The sequence below is a fragment of the Taurulus bubalis genome (assembly GCF_910589615.1).
Source record: "Taurulus bubalis genome assembly, chromosome: 1".
Taxonomy (NCBI): Eukaryota; Metazoa; Chordata; class Actinopteri; order Perciformes; family Cottidae; genus Taurulus; species Taurulus bubalis.
The window spans coordinates 21,694,865-21,708,461 of record NC_136589.1 but is presented as its reverse complement, the minus strand read 5'-3'; positions in this window follow the sequence as shown (position 1 = coordinate 21,708,461).

The window sequence follows — 13,597 nt, the reverse complement described above, 5'->3', positions numbered from 1 at the left end:
ACACATCTCTGCTGGATACAATCACACTGGAACAATTTAGAAGCAGTTTATAAAGTAGAATAGCACTCAGAGCGCAGACATCGGGGCTTTCACATGCTCCTTAGAGGAATCTTTTACACTTTAAGGAATCAGAGACTTTATTAGAAAAGGCTTAGTGTTACGTAAGCTCCTCGTTCTGTTCAAGTATAATCAGGAATTCTAATCAACATGTCCTCAGGGAATAGGACAAAAATACAATAAAACTTGTTGGGAGAAGCAGAAATTCTAAAAGGTTTTCAGGAAACAAACTGTCGGAACAGGAACTTCCTCTTTGAAGTTAGAGTGCCCTGGTTCTCAGGAAAAACACAGAAAGGGAAGTTACTCTGTTCTTCTATGCATCAGCCGGGTTTCTAAAAAGGGACAGGGGATGCGGTCCAATAGTCCTTTTTGGTTAGGAAGGTTCCTAACAGGAACAGCCGATGACGTCCAGCTCTACATCTCCACAAAGGCCATTACCACTGCTACTCACTCCACTCTGACCGACTGCCTCACTGACATTAAATCATGGATGCAAACCCAACTGTGATAAATCCGACTTAATCATCATCGGTCCCAAATCTCTCACCAAAACCAGTCACAACTTATCCCTCCCCATCCGCAACTTTGGAGTCATGTTTGAGAGCAACCTCTCCTTCGAACAACAAGTCAAACAATTCACCAGAACAGCCTTTATCACTTAAAAAAATACATAGCCGTCTCCGCCCATCAGCTGCCGAAACTCTGATCCATACCTTCACCACCACCAGAATTGATTACTTCAATAGCATTCTTTATGGCACATCATCCAACATCCTCAAACTCCAGAACATCCAGAACTCTGCTGCTCACATCACCCCTGTTCTCCAGAACCACCACTGGCTCCAGATCCCACAACGGATCCAATACAAAATCCTCCTCACCTCACAAATCCCTCCATAATCAGGCCCCCACCGACCTGCTCCACCACCACACTCCATCCCGTCAGCGCCGCTCCTCTGATGCCAACACCCATACAACCAAAGACCGGACATGGGGTGACAGAGCCTTCTCCACAGCTGCCCCCTCCCTCTGCCCAAACTCATCCGAGACTGCACAGACCTTCCCATATTCAAAACACAAATCTTTTGAGCCTGGTCCTGTCCCACCTTAAAACCCTCACTGACCCACATTACATTGCTGTTGCTGAAAACTGCTGCACTTGATATTCTCTCTGCTGTTGTACTACAGCACTCATTCTTTTATTTGACTTCAGCTCCAGAAGCTTTGATGAAAGTGTTAAACTGGACGAGCTCTTTAGTCCAAGTCATGTTTCTGATTATCATCTTTCAACTAATTTGTCATGTTACAATAAAACATCAAGTCAACACTAGGTCACATAGTTGTGTGGTGTTTCATAAACTGTTGTCTGCATTTTCTAATCTGCATATAAACATAACAAAAAGAGATATGAGACACACGAGACATTGTTAGTGGGAGAATGTATTTAATTCAGCATGTTTGAAACTGAACAGACAGTTTAACAGCTTTGTACTCTGAAAAATACCTTTGTTTCACTTTCATTTCTAACCTTGTTAATAAAGTAATACTTTGAACCGGGTTGTTTAAATCGTCTGCATGACGCAACACTGAGAACACAGGGACAAAGTATTTAAGATGCGCTTTATTGTAGTCCGAGATGGGCTACAACGCTATAGTGTCATCGCAGCCACACGACGTCACGAACATCCACCTGCCGTCGTGTGGCTTAGTGAAAGTGGAGTCTGATTAAAGTGTATTTTCCCAACTCATGAATTCTCCTTTCCATCTTTCCTTGACGTTTTCCACAGAGGTAAAGGAAAAGTGGTTAGATGGTCATTTTTTTGGCTATTAGACTGCAGCCAGGGTCTCAGGAAATATTAATGTCAGAAAGGGCCCTCACTCCTTTAAGTTGGTGCCTTCTACGTATAAGCAGGAATTCTAATCATGGAAAAAAGAATCGGTGAGAACCCTAATTTGCTAAAATAAAACCTCCAAACGTTGATTATTATATACAAAACATTTATTGAAAAATAGAATTACATTTTTAATTAGAAATTTTAATTTGGATATTCAATTTAATCTTTAAAACCAAGGGTTGTCTTGTAGAGTGCAGACAGTGTTCAGTAACGCATGTTCCTTCCATTTCCTCCTGGAAGAAGCAAAAAAGTAAATTGCGGCAAAGAAAGCTGGTTTTCACCACTTTAGGTCTCCAAGACATTGAATGAGTGAGTCGAACAGGAGAAGCTTTTGTCCCATGTAATGAAATAGCATTTACCCTTTTGTTTTACAGACACAGAAATTCTTTCAAATTGGAAGCCACAGGCAGAATTATGACAAATGACGAGTTTCAAGTTAGAGACTATGAGTCGGACTGAATTCGCAGGTAAAAAATCCACGGCCTGCCACTGATTTCCACCAATCTACACAGACCAAACCAGAGATATTTCAATCTATTCTTGAATGAAAGCTCCAGTTTTAAAAGCAATCTGTGCCGCATGACACAAGAGGGGATAAAAGTTGTGATTCTTACTTTGGGGTTTCCCAGGTTTCCCATAGTATCCACTGTAGGTTTCCTGCTGGCTGCTTTGCTGGTCTGTAGACAAACAGATGCCAGAGAGAAATGGTTCCATCAGCTTTGTGTCCGACATGTCACTGTTTTCCTGTGCCCGTTCTTATTGGTTACAAGTGGGTGGGTTCAGTTGATGGGGAAACAGATTTACTAGTACCCTAGTGAGACATTTGAATCTACATTTGATGTTTGGTCACTCAAATCAGTCCTGAAATTGAGTACAATTCAATAATGCCATTTCACGTGGCAGATTTTCTGGCTTTGGGACAGAAGACAAGTTTGATTTTTAAGAATGTTGTTGCATTTTTGCAAAATTGCATTTTGAAGTTAGCGCTTTAAAAAAAAAAAAAAAAGAACACATTACAATTTAAGCCTCATGGTACTTTGTTGGGATGAATTCTTAAAAACACGATGCATTTTAAATCCGTCCTTGACACCAATATTCCCAACCACAATACATTTCTTAAAAAAAAAAAAAATTGGGGATTAACTAAATTGAAAATCTAACCTGATGACGGAGGCTGTGGCTGCATCCACTCTCGATTACTTGCTTTACTGTGACCTCTGTTCCTATAATGATTCTTCTTCTGGTTTTTCTGCATTCTTCCCCTCATGCTGAATTCTTCAGCATGGCCATCAATTGCCTTCTTATCTAGAAGACAAGCAACCATTAAAGCACTCCACACATTTCTCTCAAGAGCAGCACACGTTAGTCATGGTTGAAGCGAGAAGAAGATCACCTGTGCATTTAGAATTATGCCAGTCTTTATCCTTGCAGTCACAATCCTGTAGTTTTTCGCACTGGACGCCACAGTCCACCATATGAGCCTTTGACGGAGACACGTCGGCCATCTTCTGGTCCGCCGTCGGGACACACAGTTGCTGGTTTTTCGGCTGGCTGACTTCTTTGTTCCCGCCTGCTTCATCCTCCATGTCCACTTCATTCTGGAGAATCATCTGGCCTGTAGAGGAGATTTCCCCCCCTGCCGCAGAGTTCAAGGACAGTGTTTCTTCCTGCTTGGGGGAGCAGGGGCTTTTCTCCTGCTGCTCATTTATAATGAGAGATTCCTGGTTTGGGCTTTGATTAGCCTCGGGTTCAGAAGACCCATTTTTATCCACGTCCTCTTCAGTGGCAGGAGATACAACTATGTTGCATGGTGGCAGGCGAGTCGGGGAAGCGAAGGAATCCTTTTCCGAAGGACCAATGTTCTGAGCTTGCTCTGGTCTCCTCATTTCAGAAGCATCCATTTTACTCTCCATTTCTTGCTTCTTTGGTGGACTTCCCTTCTCAGCGGGGGTACTGAACATGAGCCAGCTGTCCAACATTAGAACAGTATCAGAAGAGGAATACCTGCGAGTCTGCCTCCTCTCTTCACCAGCTTTGACAATTTGGTTGTCCGGGGTTGACGGTTCACCATTTTCAGCTTCCTCCGTCCTCTCAACGATTACTTGAGGCTCAAACATGCCGTTTTGCAGAAGCCACTCTTTAGTGGGGATATAGGGTGCCAGAGACTCCACAGACCAAACAGACTCATTCATTTTTCTCTTAATCTGACCAATATTTAATGACATGTGATAGGGAGTGATGTCTGCATTGTCCCCGTGTGGATTTGTCTCGTTGCCATTTTCCTGCTCTTTGTCACGGAGCTCATCGGAAGAGTTTAGTGAACGCAGCAATTCATCTCTGTAGGGTGGGCAATGGCCAACATAGCCGACCGATCCCATAGACCCCGTATCACTTTTGGACTCTGCCTTTCGATCTTCATAAACTGCTCTCATTTTGAGGATCTTGCAAAGTGTTGCACTGTCTCTAGAGCTTAAATTATTGTCAGCATCATTGGCAAAAACACTATCAGCCAAGGCTGGACCCTTTGTGGTCTCAGTTGGAATCTGGTAACCAAACTGATCATGCTCTACTTCAGTTCCAAGGCTATTTTGAGGCAGCTTGTCTGCCATTGTCAGTGTCGTGCCACCTCCCCAACTCATTAGAATGTCAGGAACAGAGTCACGTCTATCTTGGACAACTTCCTCTTGTTGAGAAGAGCTACACACAGGAACCATACCATCTGCAGAACTCACTGACCACACATTGCAGCGAACGTCTAAGAAAGGGGGATCCTTCTCCTGACTGACAGTGTCTTTATGGCTTTGCTGCTTTTCTAGAGCTTCTCTGACGTGCGCCTGAACGGTCTTCAATCCCGTAGGCTGCAGGACAATGCAGCGTTTGACTGTGCTACATGTGCTGGTCCTTTTGACTAGTTTGTCGTTTGCGTTGCTGCCAGGTAAGGTATAGTTCTCAACCTCGGCAGAGCCTCGTTTTTTGGAGGTGGAGTTCAAGGGCGATGGAGAGTTTGAGGCGGTTCCACCCCCAGAATCGGTGCTGAGGATTGGGCTTTCCTCACCGTAGGCACCTACACCCCTCCGTGTGGGTTCCGTTTGGACCTCAGAGTTCACCGTTTCTCTAACAGGACCCGTATACGGCTGGTGGACTCTGCGGGCCTGGTTAGGGTGCTGGTAGGGTGCGCTGGGAGCGTAGACCTGGGGGTGCAGCAAACGCCTGTAGTCGACTGGTTGAAGTTGAGGGTGGGGAAGAACGTAGGCTGGCGCCTCCATGTAGGGAGGAGGGAATGGGGGCATTACCATACCATAGCCTAGAGAGGTAAAAAAGAAAAATGATTGGTCAAATTAATTGAGATGATCCAATCAGTAATACCTTGTAACATCAAGGTTTCTTACAATAAATACAATTTCAGGAATATTGTATTGAAAAACTAAAGATTTGTACAGATGTTCATGTTATTGGTCACCACTTAAAACAAACTGTACCCAGTAGGATGCGCAATTTTAGCTTTCACCTTGAATAAGGCAATTGAAAAAAGGGAAATCAGTGGAAGGTCTTAAACCTTACTTAGACACACACCGAACTTAGACTCACCCATGCCTGGAAAGCCCGCATAGGGGTTATAGGAGAAGGGCATGGGCCACTGGTAGTGGAGGAAAGGGGGTGGGTGTGGGTGTGGCGCTTGGACATAGAAGACAGGCCTGGCAGAGACATGGTGTTGGGGATTGGATGAAGGTCCTGGGTCTTGGCTGGCGCCGTGCAGTCCTGGGTCTTGCTGCTGAGAAGGTGGTCTATTGCTGTTTTCACGAGGGTGCGGGTTCCCTCCATTTGGTCCTGGATGAGCTGGTGGAGGTCTGTTGACAGCCGCCGTTGCTGACATAGTCAGCCTACAGAACGTGGAGAAAGAAGGATTTTAGGCAGTTATGCATCCAGTCATTTCCCAAAACACTTGGCCACTCTAGATTTTAGAAAACATGACTCAAACATAGGAGGAAATAGTGAAACGGTGCATTTTTGGACCAGTTTCAGCGCTGCATGATCACGGTTGATAAATTCACTGTATTCAATTCAGATTATATTGCCCAAATGTAGCTGTCGCTAATGTCAGCCTTTAAAGCTACACAATACTCAAGAACAAAGCAGTGACTGATCTATGTACCAACTGCTAACAGTGTGTATACCCCTTTTCACATCAGACATGTTGCTGCAGGAAAATCATGAAAGGAATTTAAACAGACATATTGCTTTTCATACTCGTTCAGACCTGTACTTTGTACTAGAACATGTTAACCGGCTTTATCGTTAAAAACACTTTCATACCGTGTCTGAATCTACCTCTATTCACCTTCAGTGTGAAACACTCCATCCTTTTTTAAAGTGTAACTTCATCCCCAGTTCAAAGCAAGCCTTTGTTGCTGTTGTATTCCAATCAGCCTGCGTGTGACATTAGAAGGTGAGCCAAATCTGAAAGACTTATTGAATCACATGATTTCCTAATCTTGGCAGCCCACAAACAACTGATTGGGTTATCTTATTTCAGTTTGGTAGACACTCCAGATATATCTCTTTAAAAACAATAGTAGCTGCACCCTCAAACAAAGTCTTGTAGGCTGCCTAGATCGGGAAGAAAAAAAAAAGAGCGATTAAACAAGCCAGTCAGATGTTTCTCCCCTTACTAATGTCATAGGCTGGCTATTAAAAAAAAAAACTGTTTAAAAATGTCTGAACAGGTTTGAAACTATTTTTGCAATCTGACATATGTACATGGTAAATGGACTGTACTTGTGTCACTTTTCTGGTCTTCAGACCCCTCAAAGCACTTACACACTTCACGTCATCATTCACACACACTGATGGGAGGGGCTACCATGCAAGGTCCCACCTGCCATCAGGACCAACTAACACTCAAACCAATGTTCATGTACACACACACACCGTAGGAACAGCTCAGGAGCAATTTGGGGTCAAGCGTCTTGCCAAGGACACACAGCATGGATTAGCGGAGCCGGGGATCAATACGGCGATCCATTGATTAAAGAACGAACCTGCTCTAGCACTGATCCACATTGCCCAGAACCACTACATAGTGTTAGTGGTTCTGTCTGACCCACTCGTATGCCCATTTTACATTTAAATGAATTAAAGAGTCTAAAGTCAAGTTGCATTCTGTCCTGAATAAATGAACCAAAACATGAAATAGCTTGAAGCTATGATCTAAAGTGAGGAACAACAGAAGATCAAATTAAACATGAACCCCTGTAAAACATACGACACAATATTCAACAAAAATTGAATCATTAAAGAGGGGAATCCGAGTTCCAGAATCATTCATTTGCATTTTGTTCTGATGAAAACATTGAGTCACTTTACCTTGTTGAGAATTGGGATGTGAAAAACACACAGAGCAACGCACAGAGAGATTTTATGTGAGCAGCCGACACACCTGAGTTTAAGTAGCTGCTGGTCAGTCGCGTGTGTAGCTGATTGGGAGCCACTAAGCAGCACTGAGGCCTCCTGCAGTTAGCCGTCACAACACTAGGTGGAGCCAGGTGGGCTCTCCTCATTTGTCTGGATTTATATCTGCACAGTTTTCAATCCTATAGCTTCTCCATCTGTTCATGAAATATACATTTTCAGAAAACAGTAGCTTCAATACACATTCAAGCACTAAGAGCACCTATAAGTGACAATTTATCTATTACTAACATGTCATCATTGACAGGATCTTTCATGTGTATCTTGGATACTGTGGGTCTAGATTATCCTTCTTTAACACCCGTCATTTGACATAACTAATGGCTCAAGAATGTGTTTCATTAGTTATGTTGTCCAGACAAGATACACTTTAATGAATTAACAGCAACTCACCCGTCAGGACCTTCATGTCTAATGGGCCAATCTTTCTCTTTTTTTTCTTGTTTTTTTCCAGTAGAGATTTACAGTCTAGAAGTCTGGTGATGTCTAGTATGGTTGTGTTTGCTGTTTTATCAAAGTGCCAATGTTGGAACTGTAAACATATTCAGAGGGAAAAGATCCTATCTCCAGTTTGACCTTTGGTGGACCAAAAGACCAAAGACCACCAAAGACTTGCACAAGGTTACAAAAAACACAGTGTTATAGATTTTAGTTTAGTTTTTTGGCACATTAAATAAAGTTGTTTGGATGTGTTTGGAGTGATGTTTAATAATGTAATTGAAATCCTCAACTCCTTCGTGTTCTGGTTTCTGCAAGTCCCTACATGTGATGGTAATGGATGACAGTAGACTGCAAACAGCACGACACCTTTACTAATTTACATATCTCTGTGGAAGTGGGAGAAAGACACCAACGTTGCAATGCTCGCCACTTAATCCTAATAATTTAGGGACAGATTTTCTGATGTTGTCTTCATGAGAGACTCATAAAGTGACACAAAAGGTGAGGGTCCATATATAAATGTGCATGGGGCTTTTCAGTGTTGTAGTCACAGTCACCTGTACGACCCCCTTCATTTCTCTCTTGGCCACTTGGAGGCACCAAATCTGCCCCCAACACAAAATTCAAAGTTCAAATGGCTCCAGTGTGCTCTAGTGTAGTGAACTATGTCATTTCTTTTGAATTGCTGCATTCCAGAGATTTATTCCACTAGAACCGTTAGTCTAGTTGCCAGTCTAGAAAAATGAGCATAATCACCTATAAGGACAGTGTTGCAGAGACTGTTTAACCAATATGGACTAAATCTGAGTGCTTTTTGGGGTTATTGGGGATGCTGAATCCATTACTGTCAAATTCAACGTTCAAAACCAGTGACTGTTTAAACCTGAAGTGGCCATACTTTCATACTTTCCTCAGCTCGTCTCGGCCTCTGAGCTACAGCCATCTACATTCTCAGCAACAATACAACGTGCTCATTGTCTATTGGTGCTGGAAAATGGGTCACCTGCCATTGGAGAGACGGGATGGTGCGACGGACGATAAGGGAACCAACATTCCATTCCATTATCCAAACTGCTTATCCTATTCAGGGTCAGGGGCGCTGGAGCTGATCGAACATGGCCCCTCTTGCTGTGAGGTGAGAGCAGCCACTACACCACCGTGCAGCCCTGGAACCAACAGAGAATATGCAGGGGAACAGGGGTTCCCTGTGAGGTCATAATATTGGTCAATGCAACATTTTAGGTGCGTTGACCAATATTATGACCTCTAAATAGAGAGCTTGAGATAATAAGTATCAACTACCAGTTTGTTTACTCCCTGTACATTGCTAACCGACAGTAATGATGGCCAGCATGACAAAGAGAAAGACCCAGGTTGTACCGGGATCAAACTTGAACTGTTTTCTTAATTCAGCAGTGAGTGGAATAAAATAAGTATATAGCAATGTTTATCCCACACATTCGATTCATACAAAGTCTGCTACCCTTCTCTTCTCATCAGGTCGAAGCAGTCGTGATGAGCAAAGTGGGAACCAGGAAACAAACTACAGACCATGCAATGGTTGGACAACAACCAGCTAACCAACACATTATCATCTGCTTGAATACCACCGCTTGGTCACGCTTCAATCTATAACGCTCTAGGTGGCACTCAAGCTTCAGTTTTGGACCTGTCAGGGACGGCATGCTAGTTTCCGTTTGTTACCCTGTCTTTTCAAAATAAACTTACTCTTTGTTCGGTTTAGAAAACATGGTGGTTTAGGTTCAAATAATCATGTATGTTACTCAAAATAAGAACGCTGGTTACGAAAGTGCCGTTAGGTAAGTGCATCAGAATCAGAATCAGCTTTAATGGCCATATAAGTTTACACATACATGGAATTTGACTCCAGTTTCACTTAGCTCTTTGTGCTTATACACAATATACAATAACAAGATACATATTTAAAAAAAGACATTGAAGACAACAGTACCAAAAAAAAAGTGCAGATAGTGCAGATGGAAGAGTCTGATTAACTGTTCAACAGAGTGACGGCCAGTGGAAAGACGCTGTTCCTGTGTCTGGTGGTTTTGGCGTACAGTGCTCTGTAGCGCCTACCAGAGGGGAGGAGTTGGAACAGCTTGTGTCCAGGGTGTGAGGGGTCTGCAGGGATCTTTCCAGCTCGCTTCCTGACTCGTTATAGTCTTGTTTGGTGGCCGATCCAAACCACACAGTGATGGAAGAACAGAGAACAGACTGGATGATGGCGGAGTAGAACAGGATCAGCAGTAACCAGTAATCATATACGTAACAAAACTACAGTAAAATAAGTCAAAATGGTCTCCTGGTTGAAAGTACTGTGTTTGACCCGTCGAACCCCCGACCCCACCCAGCTTTCTTCTAAACCTGCTTTTTTTCCATATCGAGTAACCCATTCCATAACGTAATATGGTTGACAGCATCATTGTGTATACACACCCACTTGTGACATGTGATGTGGCGTAGTTCGTTTATAGCCTGATGATAGCTTTTTACTTTTGCCGATTGCATTTACGCTTTAGAAATGATCAAAGTTGTGCTCATTTATGAAGATTAACTTGCAAAACAAAACGTATAAGTGTCACAAACTTGTGTTTTCACGAGCTGGAGCAGCTCATAACATTATCATTACTATGTAATATAAGGTCATAATGTAATAATCTAAAACATCACAAAAATATGACTTATTGACAAAAGAAAGCTTCTTCAATTAAGACCACGATGTCTGATTTGTTGACTAATCCCAGAGGAGGAGGCAGCCCTACCAGTTTCTATAATATGCCTCAACACCAGCACATATAAAAAGCATGCACATGACAGGAATGCACAGAACAGCATGCACAAGCGTAAACATAACTGATGACCCGAACACTAACCCCCATCCAGGAGGCTTCATCAATTTACAACTGAGTGATGAAAATAATCTCTCGATCATTGGTTGTCCCCCTTTTCGAGTCGCTATCCCCCTCAATCATCACACAGTCATCATATGAACATCCCATATATACTGTATGCTGGCAGGTGTTTTTTTTGGTTCTAAACATTTGGGCATATATATGATCTCAATGTGAGCCCAACGAGTAGTGGGTGATTGTGCTGTGAAATGGTGGATTAAAGTTCGGTTAAAATAGAGGGCGCTTGTGTGGAAGGGGTGCTGTCCATAGTCCTGAAATTGAGCAAATGAGATAGAAAGGTCTGGGTTTCTTAGCCTGCTTGCTTTTTATGGTTGTACATCAGAAAGTGAGGGGACAGTCAGATAGAGAGAGAGAGAGATCCTCCTCCTGCTGATTTTGAGTGATTATTGTGAATGCTCTGTCAAATTAATTCAAATGAAGGATGCTTCATTTGGGATGGCAGATACTTTTTGAATTTTCAATGTGTTCTGTGACTTTTTCTCTTCCACTCTCCATCACATGGTGCTCCTCACGGGTCATTCTCAGGTTACTGCAGCTTCTGCTTCGTGAGCATAAAATGCTACATACATATTTATGAGGCCATGAACCCCAGCAGAATGATCAAGGTGTGGTCACATGATTCTGTTTGCAGATAAACAGGTCAGCACGCAAATTGTCCCAACGGAAAGCTGTTTCTACGACCCCCCTTTTTATTTTTTATGATACGAACATGCAGTTGTCATGGTTACTGTTGTCACTTGGCCGAGGAGAGAGCGGCATTGTGTGTTACTGTGGGACACGGGGGGAGGGGCGCCTGTAGTGCCAGAGAGGGGAAGTTGGTGAGGGAACCCTTTCATTACATAATATTTGGAATTGACACAGAGGATTAGTCATGCAGTTCTCCACCTTAGCGAGGCGGAATCTGTAGAGCAGCAGATTAATGAGAAATCGTGTTTGCGATCACAACATGACCCTCACGTTCATAAAGTCCAAACCATCTTCAGCTTCTCTCTCCTCCACTCGTTGTTTGTCCCTAAAACAGTGGCCTAGTCTGTGAAGCAGAGAGCCCATAGAGACCATCAAAGCTCCTTTCATAACCTGACAGCCACACACACACACACACACACACACACACACACACACACACACACACACACACACACACACACACAGTGAATGTCCCCAGCTTGCCTTTGAAGTTAGCCATTTTTGTAGCTCTTTGGTGCCGCTGCCAGTTCTGGGTCATCTGTCCTCTCATTAATATCATCTTCAGATTCATTAGACTGGAGCAGAGGAGAGTAAGGGGGGGATTGGATGAACCATCAAACTCTTACCAAAGGCCGTCACACATGGGCAGAAATATCCTTAGGTTTAGGCAACAGACCTACTTATAGGAAAATATCATGTTTTGGGTTAAAATAAACCATTTCTGGCAGAGAGGGCAAACTTCTCCCGCAGAGCGAGAAAAAGTTTCAAGATGTTCAGCAGTTTTAAATCTGTGAGCATCGCCCATACAAACATTGTTTGTCACATATACAAAAGAACTGAAAAAATATATATGTATATATTGTTCTTGATTTTGTCTTTTATATGTCAGACATCCTCTCTCCCTCCCGTCCATCACGGCAGCAGAGACACTGAGAAACTGTCAGAGACTGTTGAATGTCCAACAAAGACCATCCAGCTAATGGTTGGTGATGATGAGGACTCGCACAAAGGAGTCACCAACAAACAGCCAACTATTGTTACATAAGACCAACACGAGCCAATATCACTTACCCGCTTCCTGTTTTGCAAATGATTTTTGATAGAGGCTTAATTCATAAATAAATAATGAATACATTATTACAACAAAGCATCCTCATCCTCCCTCATTAAAACTTTGTAAAACCAGGTCACTTTCTCAAAGGAAGTGATGAAACTGAACCAACATGAAGTTGGAAAATCAGAGGATAAGCAAAGTCATTAGGAGTCATCCTCTGGAAACCATGAATGTCTGAACAAAATCCCATGGCAAGCAATTTAATGGTGAGATATTTCAGTCTCGGCCAAAGTGGTGGACCAACCGACAGGCCCATATTACTAGCATGTCTAACAGTGCAATATCTGTGACTACCCATAGACTGTATGTACATAGTCATGGTGACATAATCCATTGATGCGGACTACGGTTTTGAAGTTATTTTAGTCGTCACCAACTTGTTTGTTTTTTTTGCAACCAGAGGATACACAAGAGGGTGGAGCTAAATTCAACAGAATGCTGAATAAGACATTTTTAGGCGACCAAAATGTTACCATTATTAAGTAGCCCTGGTAGCGACCAGTCAATCACAAGGTAGCCACACACTAGACTAGAGCATACCCTGGTATATGATACAGGAGGACTCTACAGCAGGTGATTAAACCCACCCAGATAATTATTGGAACCATCTCCTTAGCATCAGTGATATTGGTGACAAGAGGAGCCTGAGAAGAGCTAAAGAATATTAAAATGTATCAGCTGACCACCAGATTTCAGAGCAGCTTTTGTCCTCTTTCTGTGAGACTTCTTAATTCATCTGCGACCCTACAACATATAATATCGTCAAAGTAGACTTTTTTTTTGTGTTTTTGTGTTTTCTTATGTAGCAAAATGGGACTGCAATCTGCGTTTTGTTGTGCAACCCGGTTGCACAATGACAACAAAGCAACCTGTTTACTCCAAATGGGACCATAATTGACTAAATGATGAGATAAGATACACTCATGATCATACATACACTCATGCATAAACATGCTCAAATACACTTGTTGTCGACAATAGTTACAAAGAAGAAAACCAGG